Source organism: Chlorocebus sabaeus, chromosome 22, assembly GCF_047675955.1.
Source record: "Chlorocebus sabaeus isolate Y175 chromosome 22, mChlSab1.0.hap1, whole genome shotgun sequence".
NCBI classification, from domain to species: domain Eukaryota; kingdom Metazoa; phylum Chordata; class Mammalia; order Primates; family Cercopithecidae; genus Chlorocebus; species Chlorocebus sabaeus.
This window is the reverse complement of record NC_132925.1, coordinates 49358382-49386130: the sequence shown is the minus strand read 5'-3', so window position 1 is coordinate 49386130 and position 27749 is coordinate 49358382. Positions and strand designations below refer to the sequence as shown.

The 27749-nt window shown below is 43.4% G+C and overlaps 1 long non-coding RNA gene across 2 annotated transcripts; it reads right to left on the bottom strand.

The window, feature by feature from the left end:
- Positions 1 to 223: 223 nt before the first annotated feature.
- On the bottom strand, positions 224 to 27726 carry LOC119625719 (uncharacterized). 2 transcript variants are annotated; one of them, XR_012090567.1, is made up of 5 exons: positions 27442 to 27726; positions 15559 to 15651; positions 10302 to 10421; positions 2593 to 2695; positions 224 to 1369 (listed from the first exon to the last, which is right to left on the bottom strand). It is a non-coding gene; the product is annotated as an uncharacterized lncRNA (long non-coding RNA). The 2 variants fall into 2 exon arrangements; XR_012090568.1 differs by lacking the exon at positions 10302 to 10421.
- Positions 27727 to 27749: the final 23 nt, after the last annotated feature.

Below are 27749 nucleotides of genomic sequence, written 5' to 3'. Positions count from 1 at the left end.
TGAAAGTAAAAGAATGAAAAAAATATACTATGCAAACAGTAACCAAAATACAGCTGGAGTGGCTGTATACAATATCAGATAAAATAGACTAAGACAAAAATTGTTGCTACAGAGAAGGACATTTTATGATGATTAAAGTTTCAGTCCAGCAAGAAGACACAATAATTATTAACATATTATGCACCTAACAACAGAACTCAAAATGCATGACGCAAAGTCTTGGTGGGGGTAGGGGATGGGCACAAGTTTCTTTATTTTTACTCAACCCCCTAGCTAGGATTGTCAGATAAATACAAGACACCCAATTACATTAAAATTTTTAATAAACAACAAATAATATTTTCAGTATAAGTATGTCTCACATAGTATTTTAACCTAATTATACTAGAAATTTATTCGTTATTTATCTGAAATTTGAATTTAAAAAAGCATCCTGTGTTTTAATTTGCAACACCTGGCAACCCTATACCTATCACATTTCTATTATTTGCCATGCCCTGAAGACATTTGAGTTTGCAACCACCACTGAGGGCACATTTTTAAGCAAACGGACTAGGTCTTCTTTCCTTATGAAATTCAAAGCTGGTTGAAATGAGAATTTGGACTCTCGGTCACGAGGGGAAGCAGTTCTTAAATTTACTGATTCTTGTTTTAATGACAAAAGTCTCCCTTCCTCCCCTCTCTCCTGATTTCTTCATTCCCTTCCTCCCTCTTTTCCTTTCTTCTCTCTTTTTTTCCCTTCCTCTTCCTCCATTCTTCCTTCCCTCCCTTCCTTCCTTCCACAAGCATTCCTTGAATACCTACTATGTGTGGAGTCCTGCCTTAGTTACCAGAGTGGCACAATGAGGCATAAAGCACATCTCTTTTCTCTCTGGCACTCAAACCTGCACCCCCAGAGACATCAACCTAGAACTCTGTGCCAGCATCACCCAGGAAGCTTGTTAAAACTACAGATCCCAGTCTCACCTTAACCTCATTGTAAATAGAACACTAGAGTTTTGGCCTAGGAATCTGAATTTTCCACAAGCACCAAGGCAGATCTGTGTAGCCCACCAGGGTCTGGAGGTGCATCAGAAGACTCTAATCTAGGTGAGCTTCCCACCCATCCTGGGCATCTCTTCTTTCATGTCCTGGCAGGCCATCTCCTAGCTCCTGCTTGCACATCTCCAGGGCCATCTCTTCCTCGAGGGACCTAACCATGAGAAAGTGTTCCCCCATGGGAACTGGAATCCAAGGCTGGGTCACCAGAGCTACCCATAGTCTTCCTTTCACCCAGAGGTATCCTTTTTCCACGCCAGACACCAGTGTCCCTTCAGTTCTTTCTGAAGTTTTCCTCAGGGCAAGCTGTCCAGGTCTCTCACTCTTGAGCCTGGGGAGAGAGACAAACAAGCAGGACAGGTACCTCATTAGATGAGCAAGCAAGGACATTGGCCCTGTGGGTGGCAGGAGGATATCTTTGGGGTGTGCTGGCTACTTAGGTTGGTCATTCCAGCCAACCAAGAGCCTGATCACAGCCCTGGCTCCCTGGTCAGTCATCTGAGCTGTATCAGTCACCCACTTTGAAGGAGTCCAGTGGTGGCCAAGATAAACCCAGCTGTCCCCTCCCTTTGCAGAACCCCCATCCCACAGAAGGGATGAGATAGTGTGACTTGGCATCTGCTGCAGGGGAGGAGCTGGCCCCTCGTTGAATTTTATCAGGATTCGAGGATAGGGAAATAGTTTGAAAGTGTCAGGCTGTCTTTCACCACCTTCTATGCTGCACTCACCTCCTTACTTCTGTTCTCCCTCCTCAAAGAATTGCCCTCCCAATTCTTTCTTCATTATGCAAAGCAGCCTGGGACATGGGGGGAGTAGGGAAGGGGAGGGTACCAAAAGAAGAGAGTCCAGAGCCCTCAGCTTCTACCCGCAAGCCACCTCTCCAGTCTGCTCCCTGTCCAGACACACACAGAGTCCCTCGCCAAATTCAGTGGCATAAAGTGTTCCCCATTTCTTTGCACATGTAAATGTGTGTGTGTGCATGTGCTGGTGTTTGTAACAGGATGTTACATTGGAACTACTGAGTCGCCAAGGTGAAACAGATAAGACACTCAGACCAAGATGCAAATGTTCAAAGGAAATAAACAAAAGCCATTTTTTTTGTTTTAGACAGACTCTCGCCCTGTCACCCAGGTGGAGTGCAATGGCGCGATCTTGGCTTACTGCAACCTCTGCCTTCCACGTTCAAGCGATTCTCCTGCCTCAACCTCCTGAGTAGCTGGGATTACAGGTGCATGCCACCACGTCTGGCTAATTTTTTTTTTTTTTTTTGTATTTTTAGTAGAGCTGGGGATTCACTATGTTGGTCTTGAACTCCTGACCTCGTGATCCGCCCACCTTGGCTTCCCAAAGTGCTGGGATTACAGGCATGAGCCACCACACCTGGCCAACAAAAGCCATTTGTAAGACCCTAAAACATCTCACCCGCATTCAGGATATAATGATCTAGTTGTTGGAGATCAGAGGAATTAGTGAGGAGGACTTTGGAGAGTGGGTCTTTGAATCTTCCCACCCCAGCCCTACCCCACCAAGGGGCAGAGCTGAGGATGCCTCTACCTGAGCCAGTTGAGGGCACTGAAGCAGGACCATTGGGAAGCTGCATCTGGGCTCCTTGCAGGATGGAGGAGCTGGGCCTGTCTCTGACTTCCACCTCAGCAAACTGAAAGACAGGAGAAAGAGGAGCCTTGGAGAGGCGATTGAGCAGGCAGCCTCAGTCCCCTAATGATCTCCAAGGTGATCAGAGCTAGAACATGTGAGGATTTTCTGTAGATAAGATGTGGACCCTATGGGAGTTGGCGTGATCATGCCCCAGAGGACCACCTGGAGCAGTGATGCATGCCAACTCAGTGGGAAGGGAAAAAACAGGAGCTGAGAAGACAGCCACCAGTGGGAGGTGAGTGTGTCTCCCACAGCAAAAGGCAGGATGAGAGGCTCTCTGCTGGGAGTGGGGATGTCTCCAGAATCCATGAAAGCACCCCAGGAGATGACAAGATGGATCATCTTGACACAGAGGTCAGCACAAAACCATCCTGGACCTGTATCACTCAAGTAAAAAGTCTCCAGCTCACTGACATCTCCTCCCTCCCTTGCCCCCTCCCCGCCCCATGCCAGGGGTTAGAAACCACCTTAGAAAGATTGAGGGAAGGGGAGACTTTATGATGGAGACAGAGAAAAGGGATTCACCCACACTCTAGTAAACTTTAAGTTGGAAATGTGGCTTTTCCCAGACTGGACATTTTAAGGTTATATTTAAAAACCTAAAATGAATATAAAGCTTAAAAAAAAAAAACCTGGTGAATTAGTCAGTGTTCTCTAGAGAAGCACAATGAATAGGATATGGATATTTAGGTTTATGGATTTAATAACTGGGAAAACTGGCTTGCCGTATGTAGAAAGCTGAAACTGGATCCCTTCTTTACACCTTATACAAAAATTAATTCAAGATGGATTAAAGACTTGGCCGGGCGCGGTGGCTCAAGCCTGTAATCCCAGCACTTTGGGAGGCCGAGACGGGCGGATCACGAGGTCAGGAGATCAAGACCATCCTGGCTAACCCGGTGAAACTCCGTCTCTAGTAAAAAATACAAAAAAATAGCCGGGCGAGGTGGCGAGCGTCTGTAGTCCAAGCTACTCGGGAGGCTGAGGCAGGAGAAAGGCGTAAACCCGGGAGGCGGAGCTTGCAGTGAGCAGAGATCCGGCCACTGCACTCCAGCCTGGGCGACAGAGCGAGACTCCGTCTCAAAAAAAAAAAAAAAAAAAAGATGGATTAAAGACTTAAGTGTTAAACCTAAAACCATAAAAACCCTAGAAGAAAACCTAGGCAATACCATTCAGGACATCAGCACAGGCAAGGACTTCATGACTAAAACACCAAAAGCAATGGCAACAAAAGCCAAAATTGACAAATGGGATCTAATTAAACTAAAGAGCTTCTGCACAGCAAGAGAAACTACCATCAGAGTGAACAGGCAACCTACAGAATGGGAGGAAATTTTTACAATCTACCCATCTGACAAAGGGCTAATACCCAGAATCTACAAATAACTCAAACAAATTCACACGAAAAAATCAAACAACCCCATCAAAAAGTGGGCAAAGGATATGAACAGACACTTCTCAAAAGAAGACATTTATGCAACCAACAGACACATGAAAAAATGCTCATCCCCACTGGCCATCAGAGAAATGCAAATCAAAACCACAGTGAGGTGCCATCTCACACCAGTTAGAATGGCAATCTTTAAAAAGTCAGGAAACAACAGGTGCTGGAGAGGATGTGGAGAAATAGGAACGCTTTTACACTGTTGGTGGGACTGTAAACTAGTTCAATCATTGTGGAAGACGGTGTGGCGATTCCTCAAGGATCTAGAACTAGAAATACCATTTGATCCAGCCATCCCATTACTGGGTATATACTCAAAGGGTTATAAATCATGCTGCTATAAAGACACATGCACACGTGTGTTTATTGCGGCACTATTCACAATAGCAAAGACTTGGAACCAACCCAAATGTCCATCAATGACAGACTGGATTAAGAAAATGTGGCACATACACACCATGGAATACTGTGCAGCCATAAAAAAGGATGAGTTCATGTCCTTTGTAGGGACCTGGATGAAGCTGGAAACCATCATTCTCAGCAAACTATCGCAAGAACAGAACACCAAACACCGCACGTTCTCACTCATAGGTGGGAATTAAACAATGAGAACACTTGGACACAGGAAGGGGAACATCACACACCGGGGCCTGTTGTGGGGTGAGGGGAAGGGGGAGGGATAGCATTAGGAGATATAGCTAATGTAAATGACGAGTTAATGGGTGCAGCACACCAACATGGCACATGTATACATATGTAACAAACCTGCACATTGTGCACATGTGCCCTAGAACATAAAGTATAATAATAATTAAAAAAAAAAAAAACAGAAAGTAGGGACAAACCAAATTTCCATCATCAGACAAATAAGTACACAAATAATAGTGCACTGGATATCGAGCAGGTTTTCAACATCACAAAAGAGCTCCACTTCTGACTTCCGATGATGCCATGGAAGTAGGTAACAGATGCTTTACACTGGGTTTTCACGCGGGAACTCTGTGTCTAGCTTGGTTTCTTGATTTTTCAATGTCACTAAGTGCAGCTTTTGAAAAGCAATTCAATTTATGGCCAAATGAAACTTTAAAATGTGTCTTCTTGGCCGAGTGCGGTGGTTCACGCCTGTAATTCCAGCACTTTGGGAGGCCGAGGCGGGTGGTTCACGAGGTCAGGAGATCGAGACCATCCTGGCTAACACGGTGAAACCCCGTCTCTACTGATAATACAAAATAAAAAAATTAGCCTGGCATGGTGTCGGGCGTCTGTAGTCCCAGCTACGCTGGAGGCTGAGGCGGAATGGCATGAACCTGGGAGACAGAGCTTGCAATTAGCCGAAATTGCACCACTGCACTCCAGCCTGGGTGACAGAGCGAGACTCCTTCTCAAAAAAAAAAAAAAAAAAAAAAAGTGTCTTCTCAACAACCAGTTCTACTTGTTTCCTATCAAATGTATCTGTTCATCCGCCTGCCCATTGGTCTGTCCCCCCATTAATGGATTTGAGTGCCCTCTACTGAGCTGACAATCAATTCCATAACTTCACTGTTCCCAGTTACATACTAAGTTCGGCAAATCATTCTTTTTTTTTTTTTTTTTTGAGATGGAGTCTCACTCTGTCGCCCAGGTTGGAGTGCAGTGGTGTGATCTTGGCTCACTGCAACCTCCACCTCCCAGGTTCAAGCAATTCTCCTGCCTCAGCCTCCTGAGTAGCTGGGATTACAGGTGTACCCCACCACACCCAGCTAGTTTTTGTATTTTTAGTAGACACAGGATTTCGCCATGTTGGCCAGGCTGGTCTCGAACTTCTGACCTCAGGTGATTCACCAGCCTGGGCCTCCCAAAGTGCTGGGATTACTGGTGTGAGCCACTGTGCCCCACCAGCAAATCATTCTTGATTGTGATGATGCATTTATCTCCAATTTCCTCCCCAACCTTATTTATTGCTGTTCTTCCCAGTGCACCCACAATCCATCCATGCAGGTTTATTTACTTCCCTATGCTTCCTGTTTTTAATCCTATTTGTACTTATTCTCCAAGACAAAAAAAGAAAAAAGACAGAAACCTAGGATTTTAAAACTCTGTTTCAACCTTCCTTCCTTCATGAAGATTTCTCCAACAGCCACTCCCATGGCTCTGTGTATACTTAGTACTTTTAAATAGTAGGTCTGTTTTAGCACTTGAGAGTATGTTGTCTTGAGCTGTACACTAATTGTTTTGTTTGTATTAATTCTTCAATTTGGAGGCATGGTCAATGCTTGCTATTCCTTAAGATTGTTTATATCAGTGCTCCTGTGTAAGACTGTTATAATTTTTATTATACTTAATATATGTTTGGTTTTGGTATTAAGATCATAGTGTTCTCATAGAATTTATTGGAAAGCAGCACCTTATGTCAAAGTAGCCCCTTATGTCAATTTTATGGGGGTGTTTCTTAAAAATTAGAATGAGTTTGGTATTTAGTCAATAATACCATTAGGGTCGTGTGTGTGTGTGTGTGTGTGAGAGACACAGAGAGACAGAGGCACAGAGACACTTCTTAACTAATGATCAAATTTATATAGTCTCTATATAGTATCTATTGAGCTACTTAGGATTTCCATTTCTTCATAAATCAATTTCTTAAAGATATATTTTCAGGGTATTGTCTACTTGGCACACATTTTCAATTATATTGACATCAGTTTTTCACAATATGCACTATTATCTTTTAAAATATTTTCTACCTCTATAGTTATGTCTTCCTATTAATTTCAAATACGAGTTTTTGTGATTTTTTTTCTTAGTCTCGTTGAAGATTTGTATATGATATTTTTCTCAAAGAACCAACTGTTAGCCCTGTTACTTCTCTCTATCATTATCTTTATTTTCTGTTTCATTCATTTACCTGTTTATCCTTCCATTTATGTTATTTGAATTTATATTCTCATTATATTTTCTAATGTATGTTGGGTTGTAGCTTCATTTTCATATTTTCTGCTTTGCTTTATTTTTATTTTTTATACTTTAAGTTCTAGAGTACATGTGCACAACATGCAGACTTGTTACATATGTATACATGTGCCATGTTGGTGTGCTGCACCCATTAACACGTCATTTACATTAGCTATATCTCCTAATGCTATCCCTCCCCCTTCCCCTCACCCCACAACAGGCCCCGGTGTGTGATGTTCCCCTTCCTGTGTCCAAGTGTTCTCATTGTTTAGTTCCCACCTATGAGTGAGAACGTGCGGTGTTTGGTGTTCTGTTCTTGCGATAGTTTGCTGAGAATGATGGTTTCCAGCTTCATCCAGGTCCCTACAAAGGACATGAACTCATCCTTTTTTATGGCTGCACAGTATTCCATGGTGTGTATGTGCCACATTTTCTTAATCCAGTCTGTCATTGATGGACATTTGGGTTGGTTCCAAGTCTTTGCTATTGTGAATAGTGCCGCAATAAACACACGTGTGCATGTGTCTTTATAGCAGCATGATTTATAACCCTTTGAGTATATACCCAGTAATGGGATGGCTGGATCAAATGGTATTTCTAGTTCTAGATCCTTGAGGAATCGCCACACCGTCTTCCACAATGGTTGAACTAGTTTACAGTCCCACCAACAGTGTAAAAGCGTTCCTATTTCTCCACATCCTCTCCAGCACCTGTTGTTTCCTGACTTTTTAATGATTGCCATTCTAACTGGTGTGAGATGGCACCTCACTGTGGTTTTGATTTGCATTTCTCTGATGGCCAGTGGGGATGAGCATTTTTTCATGTGTCTGTTGGTTGCATAAATGTTTTCTTTTGAGAAGTGTCTGTTCATATCCTTTGCCCACTTTTTGATGGGGTTGTTTGATTTTTTCGTGTGAATTTGTTTGAGTTATTTGTAGATTCTGGGTATTAGCCCTTTGTCAGATGGGTAGATTGTAAAAATTTTCTCCCATTCTGTAGGTTGCCTGTTCACTCTGATGGTAGTTTCTCTTGCTGTGCAGAAGCTCTTTAGTTTATTTAGATCCCATTTGTCAATTTTGGCTTTTGTTGCCATTGCTTTTGGTGTTTTAGTCATGAAGTCCTTGCCCGTGCCTATGTCCTGAATGGTATTGCCTAGGTTTTCTTCTAGGGTTTTCATGGTTTTAGGTTTAACACTTAAGTCTTTAATCCATCTTGAATTAATTTTTGTATAAGGTGTAAAGAAGGGATCCAGTTTCAGCTTTCTACATATGGCTAGCCAGTTTTCCCAGCATCATTTATTAAATAGGGAATCCTTTCCCCATTTCTTGTTTTTGTCAGGTTTGTCAAAGATCAGATGGTTGTAGATGTGTGGTATTATTTCTGTGGGCTCTGTTCTGTTCCATTGGTCTGTATCTCTGTTTTGGTACCAACACCATGCTGTTTTGGTTACTGTAGCCTTGTAGTATAGTTTGAAGTCAGGTAGCCTGATGCCTCCAGCTTTGTTCTTTTGACTTAGGATTGTCTTAGCAATGCGGGCTCTTTTTTGGTTCCATATGAACTTTAAAGTAGTTTTTTCCAATTCTGTGAAGAAAGTCATTGGTAGCTTAAGTCATTGATGGCATTGAATCTATAAATTATCTTGGGCAGTATGGCCATTTTCACGATATTGATTCTTCCTATCCATGAGCATGGAATGTTCTTCCATTTGTTTGTGTCCTATTTCATTTCACTGAGCAGCGATTTGTAGTTCTCCTTGAAGAGGTCCTTCACATCCCTTTTAAGTTGGATTCCTATGTATTTTATTCTCTTTGAAGCAATTGTGAATAGGAGTTCACTCATGATTTGGCTGTCTGTTATTGGTGTATAAGAATGCTTGTGATTTTTGCACATTGATACTGTATCCTGAGACTTTGCTGAAGTTGCTTATCAGCTTAAGGAGATTTTGGGCTGAGACGATGGGGTTTTCTAAATATACAATCATGTCATCTGCAAACAGGGTTTGTCCCTACTTTCCATTCTATTCGAAATATTGCTACAGGCTGAGCGCAGTGGCTCACGCCTGTAATCCCAGCACTTTGGGAGGCCAAGGCGGGTGGATTACCTGAGGTCAGGAGTTCGAGACCAGCCTGGCCAAAATGGTGAAACCCCGTTTCTATAAAAAATACAAAAAATTAGCTGGGCATTGTGGTGGCTGCAGGTAATCCCAGCTACTCAGGAGGCTGAGGCAGGAGAATGGCTTGAACCTGGGAGGTAGAGACTGCAGTGAGCGAAGATCAGGCCATTGCACTCCAGCCTGGGTGACAAGAGTGAAACTCCATCTCAGAAAAAAAGGGAACATTGCTCTATAGACAATCCCATGCTTATATTTATTCTAATTGTGCAAGTACTTTACATAACAGACTACCAGAAATGGAAAGATTCACGGAATATGAAATTTTTATAATATATAGATACTGCCCAATTCCCTCTGAGAAATTATGCTAATATAGCTGGAAGTGTTGTGCTAAATGGACCTGGCCCCTAGGTGCAGTGTCGGGGAGTAACAGGGCATGGTGGAGACTGTGGCAAACGAGTGCACTGGCCAGGTCTAAGGGCAGCCACCATGCACCTCTAGCTAATTTCTGTTGTTTATTTTAATCACACCTGTATTGAGGTTACTCACACACCATACAATTCACACACCTAAAGCATACAGTTCAGGACTTTTTAGCGCATTCACAGAGTTGACAACCATCACCAAATCACTTGTACAGTGTTTCTGTTACCTCACAATGAAACCCATCCACTCCAGCTGTCAGCTCCCTATTATTGCACACAAACACACACACACACACGTGTGCGCTCTGTCCCAGGTTTGAGCAACCACTGATCTACTTTGTGTCTTTATGGATTTGGCTGTTCTGAACAGCTTATGTAATTGGAATCATACAACGTGTGGTCTTCTGTGATTGGCTCCCTGCACTTCACACGTTTTCCAGTTTCATCCACGTTGTAGCATATGTCAGTGTTTCAGTCCTTTCTATGGCCAAATAGTAATCCATTGTATGGCTATGACACATTTTCTTCATTCGCTCATCATTGTTGGAGATTTAGGTAGTTTTCACCTTTTGAGTATTATCAATAATGCTGCTGTGAACATTTGTATACAAGTTTTTGTGTGGACATGTTTTCATTTCGGTGGGGGTATATACCCAGGAGTGGAATCTCTGGAGTCACATGGAAACTCTGTATTTACCTTTTTGAGGAATGGTCAGACTGTTTTCCCAAGCAGCCGCACCATTTCACATTCCCACCAGCAGTGTAGGAGCATTCCAATATCATGACATGGCAACTCAATTCTGTCCTTGATCCTGGCCTGGATCCAGTATTGGAGGGGGAGAAAAAAAAAAAAAAAGGGCTAGAGGGACGCCAAGACAACTGGCCACATTTGCAATATGAACTGTTGATGAGAAGGTATCATTATCAATAATAAACCTACTGAATTTAATAACTGCACTGTAGTTATATAAGAGAAAGTCCCCGCTCTAAGGAAATACAGTGAACTGTGAAGGGTAAAGGGACACGATGAATGCAATGTACTCCCAAATGGCTCAGAAAAAAATGAGAGAAAGGATGACTAAGTAAGTGTGGCAACATGGTAGAAATTGCAGAATCTGGGTTAAGGGTATACAGGAGTTATTTGGCTTACTCCTGCAAATATCCTGTAAATTTGAAATTCTTTTCAAAATAACTAGTAAAAATTTATTTTATTTTATTTTATTTTACTTTTTGAGACAGAGTCTCACTCTGTCGCCAGGTAGATATAGTGGCAGGTATAGCGGCACGATCTCGGCTCACTGCAACCTCCGACTCCCTGGTTCAAGGGGTTCTCTTGCCTCAGCCTCCCAAGTAGCTGGGATTACAGGCATGTGCCACCATGCCCAGTTAATTTTTGTTCTTTTAGTAGAGACAGGATTTCACCATGTTGGCCAGGATGGTCTCAATCTCCTGACCTCATGATCTGTCCACCTCAGCCTCCCAAAGTGCTGGGATTACAGGCGTGAGCCACCGTGCCCGGTCAATAACAAGTAAAAAATTTTTTTTAAGTTTCCAAGACCACAAAGCTGCTAAGGGTAGAACTAAGATTGATTTATTGAGTTTTGAGACAGGGTCTCTGTGTTGCCCAGACTGGAGTGCACACTGCAGCCTCCACCTCCTGGGCTCAAATGGTCCTCCCACCTCAACCTCCTGAGTAGCTGAGACTACAGGTGCATGCCACCATGACTGGCTAATTTTTTGGTATTTTTTGTAGAGGTAGGGTTTTGCCATGTTGCCTAGGCTGGTCTCAAACTTTTGGGCTCAAGCCATCCACCTGCCTCAGCCTCCCAAAGTGCTAGGATTACAAGCATGAGGCACCATGCCAGGCCTAGAGCTGAGATTTAAATCCAAGCTGTTTGGCATTCAGGAACTCAGTGTTGTCTCTCTAATCAGGTAGCTCAATGGCTCTCATTTTACAGAGGAGGATACTGAGGCCCAGGATACTGGGTACTGAGGATACTGAGTTAGTTGTGACATCAGGACTGGTTTGTGGGTGCCCAGCCTGGTGAGCTTCCACCACTCTCTTGGACTGTCCTGTTGACAGGCCTGAGGGTTCTGGCTTGAGGCAGGACCTGATGTTTCTCTGGTGCCCCTCCCACAACTTGTTGAGTTAGTTGGATCTCAAAGGTAGGATCCTGCTGACCTTGTCTCTGGATTACTGGACAACAGGGACTGAGAAAGTTATGTTTAAGTAGAAGAGACACAGGCCAGGCTTCATGGACTTAGTTGTATCCCTCTCTGTCCCACCATTGTAACATCTATGATATTGTCTTCCCTGCCCATCATCCCCTTTTCTTCTGGAAACTACACCTCCTTCAGGGGACCTGTTCTTTTCTGCTTTCTAACCACTATGTGATTTCAGCGGGCGTTGTTGGTTATACACTCATGGCCACAGTTGATTGGTCTAGGGATGGGCATTGTACTCAAAATGCGCCAATCAGAGCCTTTCCCTGAAATTTGCTGAACTGGACTGATGCAGGATACAGGTTTTCTAGCATGAGGCTCAGGAACTAATGGTAGCCACATCTTGCATTATGGGGAGAAAGCTGATCTGATAAAACTAAGAAAAGCAGAGAGGGGAAAAAGTGTCCAAGGGCCCACTTGTCTCTGAGGCCCTCCCTGCACTTCCTAAGGCTATGTTCCATAAGCACACCAGCATTCTCCCAATAAAACGGCTCTGATTTTGCTTATGCCTGTTTGCTTTGGATTTCTATCACTTGAAAACAAACTAGATCAATATGCCTGAGATCCCGATCACTAGCAATCCTGACCGTGAGGCCCCAGCAGGGAGGATGTCGGAGTTCTGCTCCCCTGGAGCTGATTGGCTCTGTTGGGATGGGGGTGGAGACCATGGGGGTTGGAACTGAGGCCTTGTCTCACTGGCTCTGTCTGATTTCCAGGGAGGGCAGTGGTCTTTATACTATGGATAAAGTCATATGTGTTTATGCCCCCACCTTACTTACTGGGCCTCCTGAAACATGGCCTTGTCCCACTTTTCTCAGGTAAAGGCCAGGTTGGTGGAAGAGATCTGTGCTTTACTGGGTGCCAACAGAAAGAAACAAGGGGAAAGGGATTAATCCTCATCCAGGATCCCCTCTGAGGTCCTTGGTGGAGGCAGAGGAGTTGGAGGAAAAATTCCATGCCAAGATAAAAGGAGTGGTCACAATCTAATACTTTGTCTTCAGTGTTTAATGAGGTAAAAGTTGCACGTTAAAGTGCACAAACCTTTTTTTTTCTTTTTTCTTTCTTTTTTTTTTTTTGTTTTTAGATTGAGTTTCACTCTTGTCACCCAGGCTGGAGTGCAATGGCACAATCTCAGCTCACTGCAAACTCTGCCTCCTGGGTTCAAGCGATTCTCCTGCCTCAGCCTCCCAACTAGCTGGGATTATGGTCGCCTACCACCACGTCCAGCTAACTTTTGTATTTTCAGGAGAGACCAGGTTTTGCCATGTTGGCCAGGCTGGTCTCGAACTCCTGACCTCAGGTGATCTACCTGCCTCGGGCTCCCAAAGTGCCGGGATTACAGGCGTGAGCCACTGTGCCCAGCCACAAATCTTAAGAATACTTTTAGGCCGGGCGCGGTGGCTCAAGCCTGTAATCCCAGCACTTTGGGAGGCCGAGATGGGCGGATCACGAGGTCAGGAGATCGAGACCATCCTGGCGAACACGGTGAAACCCCGTTTCTACTAAAAAGTACAAAAAAACTAGCCGGGCGAGGTGGCGGGCGCATGTAGTCCCGGCTACTCGGGAGGCTGAGGCAGGAGAATGGCATAAACCCGGGAGGCAGAGCTTGCAGTGAGCTGAGATCCGGCCACTGCACTCCCGCCTGGGCGACAGAGTGAGACTCCGTCTCAAAAAAAAAAAAAAAAAAAAAAGAATAACTTTTCTGGCTTGGTGCGGTGGCTCACGCCTGTAATCCCAGCACTTTGGGAGGCTGAAGTGGGCGGATCACCTGAGGTCACGAGTTCGAGACCAGCCTGGCCAACATGGCGAAACTCTATCTCTACCGAAATTACAAAAATTAGAATTAGCTGGGTATGGTGGCGTGTGCCTGTAATCCCAGCTCCTTGGCAGGCTGAGGCATGAGAATCACTTGAACCTGGGAGGTGGAGGTTGCAGTGAGCTGAGATGGTGCCACTGCACTCCAGCCTGCATGACAGAGCGAGACTCCACCTCAAAAAAAAAAAAAAAAATTTCTATAGACATACTTACCTGTGTAACCACCATCCAGATCAAGATACAAAACATTTCCAGCACCCAAGAAGACTACTGTGTACTTCCCAGTCAGTGTGCCTGCCCACGCCTGCTACTATTCTAACCTACCTCTGTCATCATAGGCTAGTTTTGCCTGTCCTTGAACTTCATGTCATGGAAATGCACAGTGTGTGCTGTTTTGTGTCCAGCTTCTTCTACTTAGCACAATATTAGGGATGCCTGATCTGTAATACTGGCCCCTATACTCTTCATCTTCATGCTGCTCCTGGAATGATAGCTAACATTTGTTAGGTACCTGGCACTGTTCAAGATCTTTATACGTATATATTCATTTGCTCCTCATAGTACACCTATGAGGTAAGCACAAACGAAGAACCGGGGCACAAAGAGGTGAGGGAATTTGCCCAAGACACAGGTCTGAAGTGGCAGAACTAGGATGGGAAGGCAGGCCATCCACCTCCAGTCCATGCTCACACCTACGAGCTAGGGGATCTCATATGCACTTTAAGGACTGAGAGAGGCTCACCAGGTAGAGTTGAGTTTTTGGAGGGTCAAATGGGAAAACAGAAGTAAAAATGTACTAAAAAGAGAAAAGAGTTATACAAATATACGTCAGGATTATACTTCATTTAATATGACTAGAACCACCATTCACTCATTCCTAAATCTTAATAAATATTAATTCATTTAATGAATATTAAGTAATTTAATAAATATTTATTGAGCCCCTAAAGATACATGGAGGTCAGTGGGTCCGAATGACAGAGACCAAGTCCCTGCACTGGTGAAGCTTATAGTCCAGAGAGGAAGGCAGAAATGTAAGGGGAAGTTATGGGTATGCTGGGCTAAGAAAGAGGAAATTCAGAGTGTTTTGAGAGAATGTCATAAGAGCAGCTGACTTTGTGGGGTCAGGGAAGGCCACCCTGAGGAAATGACATTCAAGCTGAGACCTGAACCATTTAAGCCAACTCTGTTGGAGAGGAAGGAGTATCAGGAACAGGAAATAGCATAAGCAAAGGCCCTGAAGTAAGAAAAACTAGCACAATAATTAGAAATTTTAAGTCAAATCACTTCTTGGCCTTTTGGTTAAGATAAAGTGTAGAAATTTTTTTTTTATTTTTGAGATGCAGTCTGTGACCCAGGCTGGAGTGCAGAGGCATGATCTCTGCTTACTGCAACCTCTGCCTCCCAGGTTCAAGCGATTCTCGTGCCTCAGTGTCCCGAGTAGCTGGGATTACAGGTGCAAACCACCACACCTGGCTAATTTTTCTATTTTTAGTAGAGGCAGGGTTTCACCATGTTGGCCAGGCTGGTCTTGAACTCCTGACTTCAAGTGATCCACCCACCTCAGCTTCCCAACGTGCTGGGATTACAGGCATGAGTCAGTGGGCCCAGCCAAGAAATTCAAAATCACTAGTATATGATAGTTTTCTATACAACAGTTATTTGTCTTACTTTCATGGAAATAAAATTCTTTATGGCAGTTTCAATGCTTCCTTGCTCCCATATATGATGGTTACTAGATGTAACAGTCTTTTTTGGTCACTCTAGACCTTAATTCATTTCTACTAACTTTTATTTTGTGAAGCTACATTCTTTACTGGTTACCCATATTAGCAAAGTGAAATACATACTGACAGCCATAAAGTATTTGGAAATGTGATAAATTATTGCTGCAGGCCTGCTGCAGTGGCTCATACCTGTAATCCCAGCATTTTGGGAGGTTGCGGCAGGAGGACTGCTTGAGTCCAGGAGTTTGAGACCAGCCTGGCCAACACAGTAAGATGCTGTCTCTATGAAAATAAATAAATAAATAAATATACAATTATTGTTGCAAAGCCATTGCAATACTTCAGCAGAAGTTATGCCAGATTTTAACAAACAATGACGTTTTTAGTTCCTCCATGTTCATTTCCCATCAACATCATCAATATTCATTAGTCAATTTCAGTTATAAGTTTTTAATAGCTGTTGAAGTTCATATTTCCTGTAATTCTTCAAGTTACATATGTCATCTAGTCCAGTGCTTTTCAAACTGTGATATGCAAATGAATTGCCTGGGAGTCATGTCAAAATGAAGATTCTGACTAAGTTGATCTGGAGTGGGGCTGAGATTCTGCACCCCTAAAGAGCTCCCAGGTGATGTTGATGCTGCTGTTCCAGGAGGACATTTTAAATAGTAAGGATCTTGATTAGAAGCCTGAAAAGGGCGTAATTTTCTTTCAGTGTTGTAAACTTTTATTTTTAAAATGACATTTTAGTTTTTGGCCAGTCGCGGTGGCTCATGCCTGTAATCCCAGCACTTTGGGAGGCCAAGGCAGGCGGATCACCTGAGGTCGGGAGTTCGAGACCATCCTGGCTAACATGGTGAAACCCCATCTCTACTAAAAGCACAAAAATTAGCTGGGCGTGGTGGTGGGCCTCTGTAATCCCAGAGACTCGGGAGGCTGAGGCAAGAGAATTGCTTGAACCTGGGAGGCAGAAGTTGCAGTGAGCCGAGATCACGTCACTGCACTCCAGCCTGGGCGACAGAGGGAGGTTCCGTTCAAAAAAAAAAAAAAAAAAGAAAGAAAAGAAAAAACAATAACATTGCAGTTTCCAATGTAGAATAAAAAAGAAATTGATTTAAAATTTAATTTTGGAACGTAGATGGGCTGAGGGATTTGCAATTGAAACCCCCTTTTTCTAATATTCTCTATGCAGGAGAAATTGAAAGGAATATCAAGAGACTCTGCAATTTATTTTAAACTCAGTAATCTATCTTTCTGTAAGCATTATCACTTAGCTTTTCTTTAAAGAATTTCTTTTTTTTTTTTTTTTTTTTTTTTTGAGACGGAGTCTCGCTCTGTCGCCCAGGCTGGAGTGCAGTGGCCGGATCTCGGCTCACTGCAAGCTCCGCCTCCCGGGTTCACGCCATTCTCCTGCCTCAGCCTCCCGAGTAGCTGGGACTACAGGCGCCCGCCATGTCGCCCGGCTAGTTTTTTGTATTGTTTTAGTAGAGACGGGGTTTCACCGTGTTAGCCAGGATGGTCTCGATCCCCTGACCTCGTGATCCGCCCGTCTCCGCCTCCCAAAGTGCTGGGATTACAGGCTTGAGCCACCGCGCCCGGCTCTTTAAAGAATTTCTTAGGCCAGGAGCAATGGCTTATGCCTGTAGTCCCAGCACTTTAGGAGGACAAGGCAGGAGGATTACTTGAGGCCAAGAGCTTGAGATCTTGTCCTAAAAAATATGTATTTTTTAAAAAAGGAAAAAAAATGAATTTCTTAATCCCTTTGAGGTTTTTGAGAACATTATATACATTAAAATTTTTTGATATTGCATTTTGATTTTTCTCTGTCATTTTGCTTAAACCATCAATTTTACTTAAAGCATCATACCAGGTCAGTACTAAGCTAATAAATTTAGACATATGTTTGAAAGTAAAACTTCGGCTGGTATTTTAGAACCTGTATTCTTTATTAACTATCATCACCAAAAAGAGCATTGCATGCTGTTTGTAATTGTGTTTTTACTGGTGAGACACAGTAGAGACAGAGCTTGGCTTTAGCTCACCCCCATTAGAGCATTCCCACAGATCACAAAACCCACACCACTACATCACTGCTAATAGTCTTTTTACTTAAAGAATTCCAGGAACTGGCTTTAAGAGATAACCCAGGTTGCAGAGTGTCCCACCTCAGAAAGGAATGCTGCTGGACAATTGATTTATAGTCTTGTTGTCATAGACCAGACCACCAGGTGGCCCATTACTCAAGATAATAATCACAACTAGATATGCTGACCTGCTACCCTACCCCTCACATCGTTCGCCTTGCCCAGCCTGTGTACACTCCACTCCTGATGTCAGTTCTGTACTTTGTCTAATAAAAAAGTCCTACCTGCTCTTTTGTAGATGGAGTCTGTCAGGGAATTCTCTCTCTCTCTCTCTCATTCTGCCTTCTTTATGGCTGGATAAAAGCTCCAGTGAAGTTTTGAGAAAACTCTTTTGGCCTCATGTCAATTTTCTGTTTCATTGACAGCCCAAGAACCTATGGTCAGTTGACAGTGGCATGGCAGTCTCAACTCTAATTTTCCCGTCACATGTTTAACAGTGGTTTCAAATTTATATCCAGTGTGTTTTCAATATACCCAAACATTTAACTGAAGCTTTTGGTAGATGTATAGTTTTTTTCTTTTTTTTTTCTTTCTTTCCCCAAAATGGAGTCTTGCTCTGTTGCTCACGCTGGAGTGTAGTGGCACGATCTCGGCTCACTGCAACCTCTGCCTCCTGGGTTCAAGCAATTTTCCTGCCTCAGCATCCCAAGTAGCTGGGATTACAGGTGCACGCCACCAGTCAGGTTAATTTTTGTATTTTTAGTAGAGATGGGGTTTCACCATGTTGGCCAGGCTGGTCTCAAATTCCTGACCTTGCGATCTGCCTGCCTTGGCCTCCCAAAGTGCTAAGATTACAAGCGTGAGCCACCACACGCCGGCCATATAGTTCTTAAAATATATTTTTAAGGCCGGGCGCGGTGACTCAAGCCTGTAATCCCAGCACTTTGGGAGGCCGAGACGGGCGGATCACGAGGTCAGGAGATCGAGACCGTTCAGGCTAACACGGTGAAACCCCGTCTCTACTGAAAAAAAACTAGCCGGGCGAGGTGGCGGGCGCCTATAGTCCCAGCTACTCGGGAGGCTGAGGCAGGAGAATGGCGTAAACCCGGGAGGCGGAGCTTGCAGTGAGCTGAGATCCAGCCACTGTACTCCAGCCTGGGCGGCAGAGCGAGACTCCGTCTCAAAAAAAAAAAAAAAAAAAAAAAATATATATATATATATATATATATTTAAAATTCAGTAATGTCTAAGGAGACTTTGACTGTATTGTTCACTGTCATGTTTAAAGAATGCCTTTAGGCTGGGTGCAGTGGCTCATGCCTGTAATCCCAGCACTTCGGGGGAATGAGGCAGATTGGATTGCTTGAGCCCAGGGGTTTCAGACCAGCCTGGGCAACATGGTGAAACCTCATCTCTACAAAAGATACAAAAATTAGCTGGTCATGGTGGCATGCTTGAAGTCCCAGCTACTCAGAAGGCTGAGGTGGGAGGATAGCTTGAACCTGGGAGGTGGAGTTTGCAGTGAGTCATGATCATGCCATTTCTCTCCAGCCTGAGCAACAGAGCAAGACCCTGTCTCAAAAACAAAAAACAAACAAACAAACAAACAAAAAAAAACAAGAAAGAAAGCAAGCTTTAAGGTGGGCGTAGTGGTATATGTCTGTAATCCCAGCTTCTCAGGAGGCTGAGGAAGAAAGACTGCTTGAGGACAGGGGTTCAAGACCAGCCCAGGCAACATGGTGAGATCTTCCCCTCATCTCTAATAATAATAATAATAATAATAATAATAATAATAATAATAATGCTTTAGAAAAGGAATATAGAATTATATAGAATATACAATTCTATATTTTATGGTACATATATTTTTTATTCAAGGATTTCCTATTGTCATGTTACACTTTCCACATATATTTGCACCATGTTGTCATATTTCTAGCTTTTTGAATTATTTTTGTCTAGTTCAGTTTTTGTAAGTAGTTTACTAAAATTTAAAAATAATCTTTCTCCAGTTGTGACAAAAATCTCCCAAAAATGTTCACATATAGCAGTATTTGAGTTTAGAAAACTACAACTCTAACCATAATCATCTGCACTATATGCCTCAAATCAGGTAATATGTCTAAAATATGAGTAACATTTAGCATGTCTGACTTTATCCCAAAGTATTTTAATAGTATCTGTTGATGTTTTAATTAATGGGTGTTGTATTGCATCTCATGACAAAGCATAGTAGATTTTTGGTGATAACATTTGATTTCTGATAAATATTCTGCCTTGATGTTACCAAATGTTGCCAAATGAATATTCTGATTTCTATACTGCTGAGACAAGTTCAGTTGTGGAGACCCTAACCCAGCAGTGCTAGAAGAATTAGACACACACACAGAAATATAGAGTGTGGAATGGGAATTCAGGGGGCTGACAGCCTTTAGAGCTGAGAGCCCCGAACAGAGTTTTATACATATTTACTGACAGCAAGCCAGTGATAAGCATTGTTTCTACAGATTATAGATTAACTGAAAGCATTCCTTATGGGAAAGAAAGGGATGGGCTGAAACAAAGGGATAGGCTCTGGCTAGTTATCTACAGCAGGAACCTGTCCTTAAGGCACAGATTGCTCATGCTATTGTTTGTGGTTTAGGAACGCCTTAAGCGGTTTTCTGCCCTGGGTGGCCCAGGTGTTCCTTGCCCTCATTACAGTAAACCCACAACCTTCAGAGTGAATGTCATGGCCATTATGAACATGTCACAGTGCTGTAGAGATTTTGTTTATGGCCAGTTTGGGGGCCAGTTTATGGCCAGATTTGGGGGCCTGTTCCCAACATGTTTCCCCCTTTTTGTTTCTGCAAGACAATAAAAGCAAAGGTGGCTTTATCATGGTGAGCTACTTCTTGCAGGAGTCGGGATCCACATTTGCAGACTATACAAAGACAAATAATGCAGATTAAAAGCACAATCATCATTGAAATCACAGAGCTGCCAAGTGTTTTTATCTATTTTAATGGGTTACTAGGTGCTAATCTGTCTGTAGCTCCTTCAAGCACTCCTATGCCTGGCATTAAGGTCAGGTGTACCTGTGATGCTTTAAATATTTGTTCTTTTAATTTTGCAGTATCCAAAGACAAGTTTGTAGAGTGTCCTTCTAGATGCTTTTTTATTCTCTCCTAAATTTTGATCTTATTAAGAGCCATTAATAGTTTCCACAAATCCTTATATTTAGCTCCTACAGTGGGCCATATCATTTGAGGTTGAGGTGCCACTATATCCCCATGTTTTCAGATAATAGGAGCTTTTGCCATATTTCTTTTTTTTTTTTTTATTTTTTAATTTTTTTGAGACGGAGTCTGGCTCTGTCGCCCAGGCTGGAGTGCAGTGGCACGATCTTGGCTCACTGCAACCTCCACCGTCTGGGTTCAAGTGATTCTCCTGCCTCAGCCTCCCCAGTAGCTGGGATTATAGGTGTATGCCACCACACCCAGCTAATTTTTTTGCTTTTAGTAGAGATGAGGTTTTACCAGGTTGGCCAGTCTGGTCTTGAACTCCTGACCTCAGGTGATCCACCTCCCTCAGCCTCCCAAAGTGCTAGGATTACAGGTGTGAGCCACTGCACCCAGCCTTATATGTTTTCAACAACGGCACAGCAGCATTTCTCCCACATTATAGTTTTGCAGCACTACTTATCACTGCGCCTCCTTTCTCTCTGATGCTCTTTTCTGTGTTTTCTTTCCTTTCTTTTCTTTCTGTGCTTTCATCTGAATACTTACCCATTTTCCAGTTCATAAATTCACTATTTTGCTGCTTCTAATCTGCTCTAAATCTCATCTAATGAATTCTTTTTTTTAAATAACAACTTTAGTAGGGTATACTGTATATCTAGTCATACAATAAATGGTACCTATTTAAAATGTATAGTTTGATGAGTTTTAAGTTATGTATATACCCATACAACTACAACCATAATCAAGATGCAGATCATTCTTGTGGTGCCTGATGTCTTTAATTCCAACACTTTGGGAGGCTGAGGTGGGAGATCACTTGAGCCCAGGAGTAGTTCAAGATCAGCTTGGGCAACATGGCAAGACCCAAAAAAAGAAATTTAAAAATTAGTTGGGCGTGGTGGTGCATGCCTGTAGTTCTAGCTACTTAGGAGGCTGAGGTGGGAGGATCGCTTGAGCTTGGGAGGTCGAGGCTACAGTGAGCTGTGATAGTGCCACCACACTCCAGCCTGAGCAACAAAGTGAGACCCCATTGCAAACAAACCAACAAAAAAACTCGCAGATCACTGTTATCATCTCCAGAAGTTTATTTGTGCCCCTTTTTCTCACATGTCTCCCTCCACATCTGGTCCCAGGCAACCACTGATTTGCTGTCATTACAGATTAGTTAGCATTTTTCTAGAATTTTATGTAAATGGGATTACACATTATGTATTCTTTTGTTTTTGGCTTCTGCTGCTATTAGGTTGGTGCAAAAGTAATTTTGTTTTTTGCCAAAGTAATGCAGTGAGTAATGGCAAAAACCAAAATTACTTTTGCACCAACCTAGTATAACAATTTTGAGATTCATGCACTCTATTGAGTGATTGATAGTTCATTTATTTTCATTGCCAAGTAATATTCATTTAATTGAATATTTTGTTGCGGAGTTAATTGAATGTATTTTGTTCATCTATTCACCTGTTGATGGGTATTTGAGACATTTCAGGTTTTGTGATCCTGTGAATAGACACTGTCAATATTCTTGTACAAATCTTGGTGTACCCAGGCACAGTGGCTCACACCTGTAAACCCAGCACTTAGGGAGGCAAAGGTGGCCAGATGAGCTCAGTTCCTTGAGCTCAGGAATTCAAGACCTGCTTGGGCAACATAGTGAACCTCTGTTCTCAATTACAAAAAATTTTTTTGACTTTATTTTAAAATCCTCCAAATCTTAGTATAGATGTATATTTTAGTTTCTCTTGGGTGAATACGTGATAGCCATTTTTAGGCATCAACTTGGCTGAACTATAGTCTCCAGTTATTTAATCAAATACAAATCTGAGAGTTGCTATGAAGATGTTTTGAAACAGGGTCTCACTTTGTTACCCAGGCTGGGTGCAGTGGTGCCATCACAGCTCACTGAAGTCTTGACCTTCTGGACTCAAGCAATCCTCCCACCGCAGCCTCCTGAGTATCTGGGATTATAGGCATACCACCATGCCCTGCTAATTTTTAAAAATATTTTTGTAGAGATGAGGTCTCACTATGTTGCCCAGGCTTGTCCCAAACTCCTGGGCTCAAGTGATCCTCCTGCCTCAGCCTCTCAAAATGTTGGGATTACAGGCATGAGCCACTATGCTGGGCCTGAAGGTGTTTTTGTGGATGTAACTAAAAATCGTAAATTGATTTTAAGTAAGAAAGATTATCCTAGGCAATCTGGTTGGTCCGGATTCAATCAGTGGAAAGTCTTTAAAAGCAGAGTTGAAGAAGAAGAAATTCTGCCTGGGGACTATGACTTCAGTCCTTGCCTGAAAGTTCCAGCCTATTCTCCTGCCTGCCTTACAGATTTCCAATTTGCCTAATCAGCCCACCTCCTCCGCATAAGTCAATTCCTTGAAATAAATCTCTCACTGTGTATCTCCTACTGGTTCTGCTTCTCTGTTGGAACTCTGACTGATATCGATTTGGTACTTTCAGTGCCACTTTCAGTGGCTCTAGAGGAACAGAATCTTGAGGATGAGTTTTCTGAATTGGTTCTGCATTTTCTTGAACTGGTTCTCTTGTATGATTACATTTAAAGGCACTAGCGACTCTATTTTCAGTGGTGAAGAGGGCATTGGGAGTCCATGGCATGATAAAGCATTGAATATGCCTAATGAAACACCTATAGAAAGCAAGGTCATGAGTGACTGTGTATTTTTTACCTCAGAATATTTTAAACTAAGGAACAGAATGGCATTGGCCAAAAATGCACTGAAGAAAGTAGGCAAAGAAAAGGATGAGCTCAGGGTTTCAAATTCCCAGCTTTAAGTGTTTAAAGCTTTAAGCTATGCATAGATGGCCTGGAAGCTTCTATATCTGTCCTGAAAGGAGTCCTTAGGGCCATGATTTCTGAAAGCAAACCCAGAGTCTCATTCTGCAAGGGGCTGATAGAGATGCTGTTTAGAGCCTTTGGCAGACCACTGTAGGTGAATCATGCTGCAGAACTGTAAGATTTTGGAGCAAAGCCCTGCAGATTAGTACTGTCCTCTTGAGAAAAAACGTTTGGCTTGCTGGGCCTCAGCAGAGACTGAACAGTTAACCGTGGGTCATCAAGTTATCAAGTGACCTGAGCTGCTCATCATGAACTAAGTGTTATCTGATCCACCAAGCTATAAAGTTGTGCACTCACAGCAACACTCCATTATCAAATTGAAGTGGTATATATCAGATTGGGCTCAAATGGGCCCTGAAGGCACAGGTAAGTTGCACGAGGAAGTGGCCCAAATGTCCATGGCCCCCACTCCTGCTACATTACCTTCTCTCTCCCAGCCTGCACCTATGGCCTCATGGGGCATTCCTTACGACCACTTGACTGAAGAAGGGAAAACTCAGTTGTGGTTTATAGCCGAGGTTTATGACGGTTTTGCACAATATACAGGCACCAGGTGAAAACAAAACTAGTGTCCCTTTCTGGGACATCCCTGAAGAATAATGGTGAAAAAAAAAATTCCCCCAGTTGGCAGAACTTTGATCAGTGTACTTGGTTGTTCATTTTGCCTGAAAGTAGAAATGGCTAGAAGCTCTTCTGACCAAGAGGTCTCAGTTCCAAAAGAAGGAATGCTTCCACCAGGAGACCCAACAACATTTCCATTAAATTGGGAGTTAAGGCAGTCACCTGGCCACTTAGGGTCTTTCATGCCTCTAAACAACAGGTAAAGTAGGAAGTTCCTCTACTGGCTGAGGTGACTAATCCTGATTACTAAGCAGGAAATTCGGTTGCTACTACAGGATGGAGATGTATTAATAATAGGTAACTTTACATTGCAGTATTAAGTTATAAGACATCAAAGGTGGAGAAGAAACATCACTCAAGGACGTTGCATCCCCTTGGGAAAAGTGTTGTTATGTTTTCAGTAGTATGCAGGATAGTTATATCATGTTAAGTGAAAGTATGACTTTGCTATTGTCTTTACATTTTTTTATTTATCTTTTTTTTGAGACATAGTCTCACTCTGTCGCCCAGGGTGGAGTGCAATGGTGAGATCTTGGCTCACTGCAACCTCTGCCTCCCAGGTTCAAGCGATTCTCCTGCCTCAGCTTCCTGAGTAGCTGGGAATAGAGGCATATGCCACCACGCCCAGTTAATTTTTGTATTTTTAGTAGAGACAGGGTTTCACCATGTTGGCCAGGTTGGTCTCAAACTCCTGACTTCATGATCCACCCGCCTTGGCCTCCCAAAGTGCTGGGATTACAGGTGTGAGCCACCGCGCCCAGCCAAAAACATTTTTTTTTAAAGAGATAGGGTCTTGCTGTGTTACCCAGGCTGGAGTTCAGTGGTGCGATCATAGGTCACTGCAGCCTTGAACTCCTGCGCTCAAGGGATCCTCCTGCCTCAGGTTCCTGAGTAGCTAGGACTACAGGTGTACACTCCCACACTGGCTAATTAAAAAAATGTTTTTTGTAGAGGTGAGGTCTCTAGGTTGCCCAGGCTGGTCTTGAACTCCTGGGCTGAAGTGATCCTCTTGCCTTGGCCTCCCAAAGTGCTGGGATTACAGGGTCCCTGGTCTGTTACTGTTAGCCTTTAGAGATCAAGTATGGTTAAGGAAATGTGTAGGAGTGTGATTGCCGGGTCATCAGTCTAAATTTTAGCTACCCTAATGAGAGTGTTGTGGTTTTAAATGGAAAAATCCCTAGTTGACTAAAGATGTTGATAATTTCTCCATTGCTTATAGCCCATTTTTATATCCTGTGAACTATTTACTAAAGCCTTTGCCCATTGGTTTATTGGGCTGGTTTATTATTCATTTATAAGAGTTCTTCATGTATTCTGGATGCAAGACTTTTGTCTAATGCTTTCTATTGCAAACTCTCCACCTGTGGCTTGCCTTTTCATTTTCTTAATGGTGTCGCTCAAAGAGTACCAGTTTTTAATTTTGATAGAGTTCAACTTATCAATCGCTTTTTTTTTTTTTTTTTTTGAGACAGGGTCTCACTCTGGCACCCAGGCTGGAGTGCAGTGGCACCATCTCAGCCCACTGCAACCTCTACCTCCCAGGTTCAAGTGATCCTCCTTCCTCAGCCCCACAGGTAGCTGAGACTACAGGCACAGCCCAGCTAACTTGTATTTTTTGTAGAGATAGCATTTTGCCATGTTGCCCAGGCTGGTCTTGAACTCCTGAGCTCAATGATCTGCCTGCCTTGGCCTCCCAAATTGCTGGGATTACAGGTGTGAGCCAGGCCACAAATCACTTTTTATGGTTCATACTTTTTGTGTCCTAAGAAATCTTTGCCTATCCCAAGGTCACAAATACTTTTTCTATGTTTTCTTCTAAATTTTTTTTAATAGTTTTAGCTTTTAAATTTAGGTTTATCATCCATTTTGAGTTACCTCAGGTGGCTCCTTCAGTGCTTCTGAAATCTATAAATGCATCCTCCACCAACCTCAAATATAAGTAAACCTTGCCACCTCCGTCTCCTTTGCTCCTCATTCAATTCATTGCCAAGTCCTGTCATTTTACCACTAAATAGTGCTCTTCTCTGCCACCACCCTTCTGCCTTGCCTTGACTACCTGGCCAGTGGCCTCCTAACTGGCTTCCCAGCCCCAACTTTGAGACTCTCATCAGACCACTCTTCACATTGCTATCTAAGTAACTTAAAAACAGACATAATAGGCCGGGGGTGAGGTGGCTCACGCATGTAATCTCAGCACTTTGGGAGGCCAAGGCGGGTGGATCATGAAGTCAGGAGATTAAGACTATCCTGGCCAACATGGTGAAACCCCATTTCCACTAAAAATACAAAAAAAAATTAGCTGCGTGTGGTGGCATGCGCCTGTAGTCCCAGGTACTAGGGAGGCTGAGGCAGGGGAATCACTTGAACCTGAGAGGCAGAGATTGCAGTGAGCCAAGATCGGCCACTGCACTCCAGTCTGCCCCTCAAAAACAAAAAACAGACATAATAATCAAGTTCTTTCGCCGGCAACCCTGCTGAAAAATACCTGAATGGCTTCTCTCAAGCACTCAGATTAAAGTCCAAATCCGGCCGGGTGCGGTGGCTCACGCCTGTAATCCCAGCACTTTGGGAGGCCAAGGCGGGCGGATCACAAGGTCAGGAGTTACAGACCAGCCTGGCCAAGGCGGCGAAACCCCGTCTCTAACAAAAATACAAAAATTAGTCAGGTGTGGTGGCGCGCGCCGGTAGTCCAGCTACTCGAGAGGCTGAGGCAGGAGAATCGCTTGAACCCAGGAGGCGGAGGTTGCAGTGGGCTGAGATCAAGCCATTGCACTCCAGCCTGGGTGACCTGGGTGACAGCGCAAGACTCTGTCTCAATAAATAAATAAATAAATAAATAAGTTCCCAATCCTCACCTGTTCTTGCCTACCTCTTCCCACACTCGCAGTCTACTCCACATTGAATGTTCTTTAGCGCTTTCCATTCTGGCCATGCCAAGACCTCACCCGTTGCAGCAACTAACTCCTCCCAACTCAATTTCTCAGATTCTACCCTCTTCATCCTCAACTAAATCAATTCCCCCATAAAGATTCTCTCAGTACCATATACCTCTCAGAAGATTTTTACTAACTGAAAACCTAATTTTGTCTGATTCTCCCATGAACGTTTTCCTTCTCCACCAGATCTCAAACTTCATGAGGTCAGGGACTCCGCTGACCCCATATGGTACTCCCAGCTCCTTGAACACGGAAGAAGTCTCATTACATAAGTAATAAAAATAAAATAAATTAGGAAAATGGGAATTATAAAGGGATAGGCTGGTGGCTGCTTACGATTCCTTCAGTGGTAATACCTGGTGCAAAATAATGACAGTCTCTGCCCTTTTCCAAGCAGCCTGCTAGGTGGAACGAAGGAAGGCCTTGCGACTCAACTAGGGAGAACAAACGTGTGATCCAGAGCGGCGCGCAGAAATCCGACGAAACCCCATATTATTCACGGGCGTTGCTCCTAGGGCGAGGGTGGCTCGGTTCCAAGAGCTTTTTGCCAGGAGGAGATCACCTGGAGCAACTCGGCACTACCTGCAGCGGCGCAGCTCACCCAGCCCAGCGACCGCGTGGGTAGGCGGGCTAGGGGCGGGGCCACGCCTTCCAGGGCCCATCC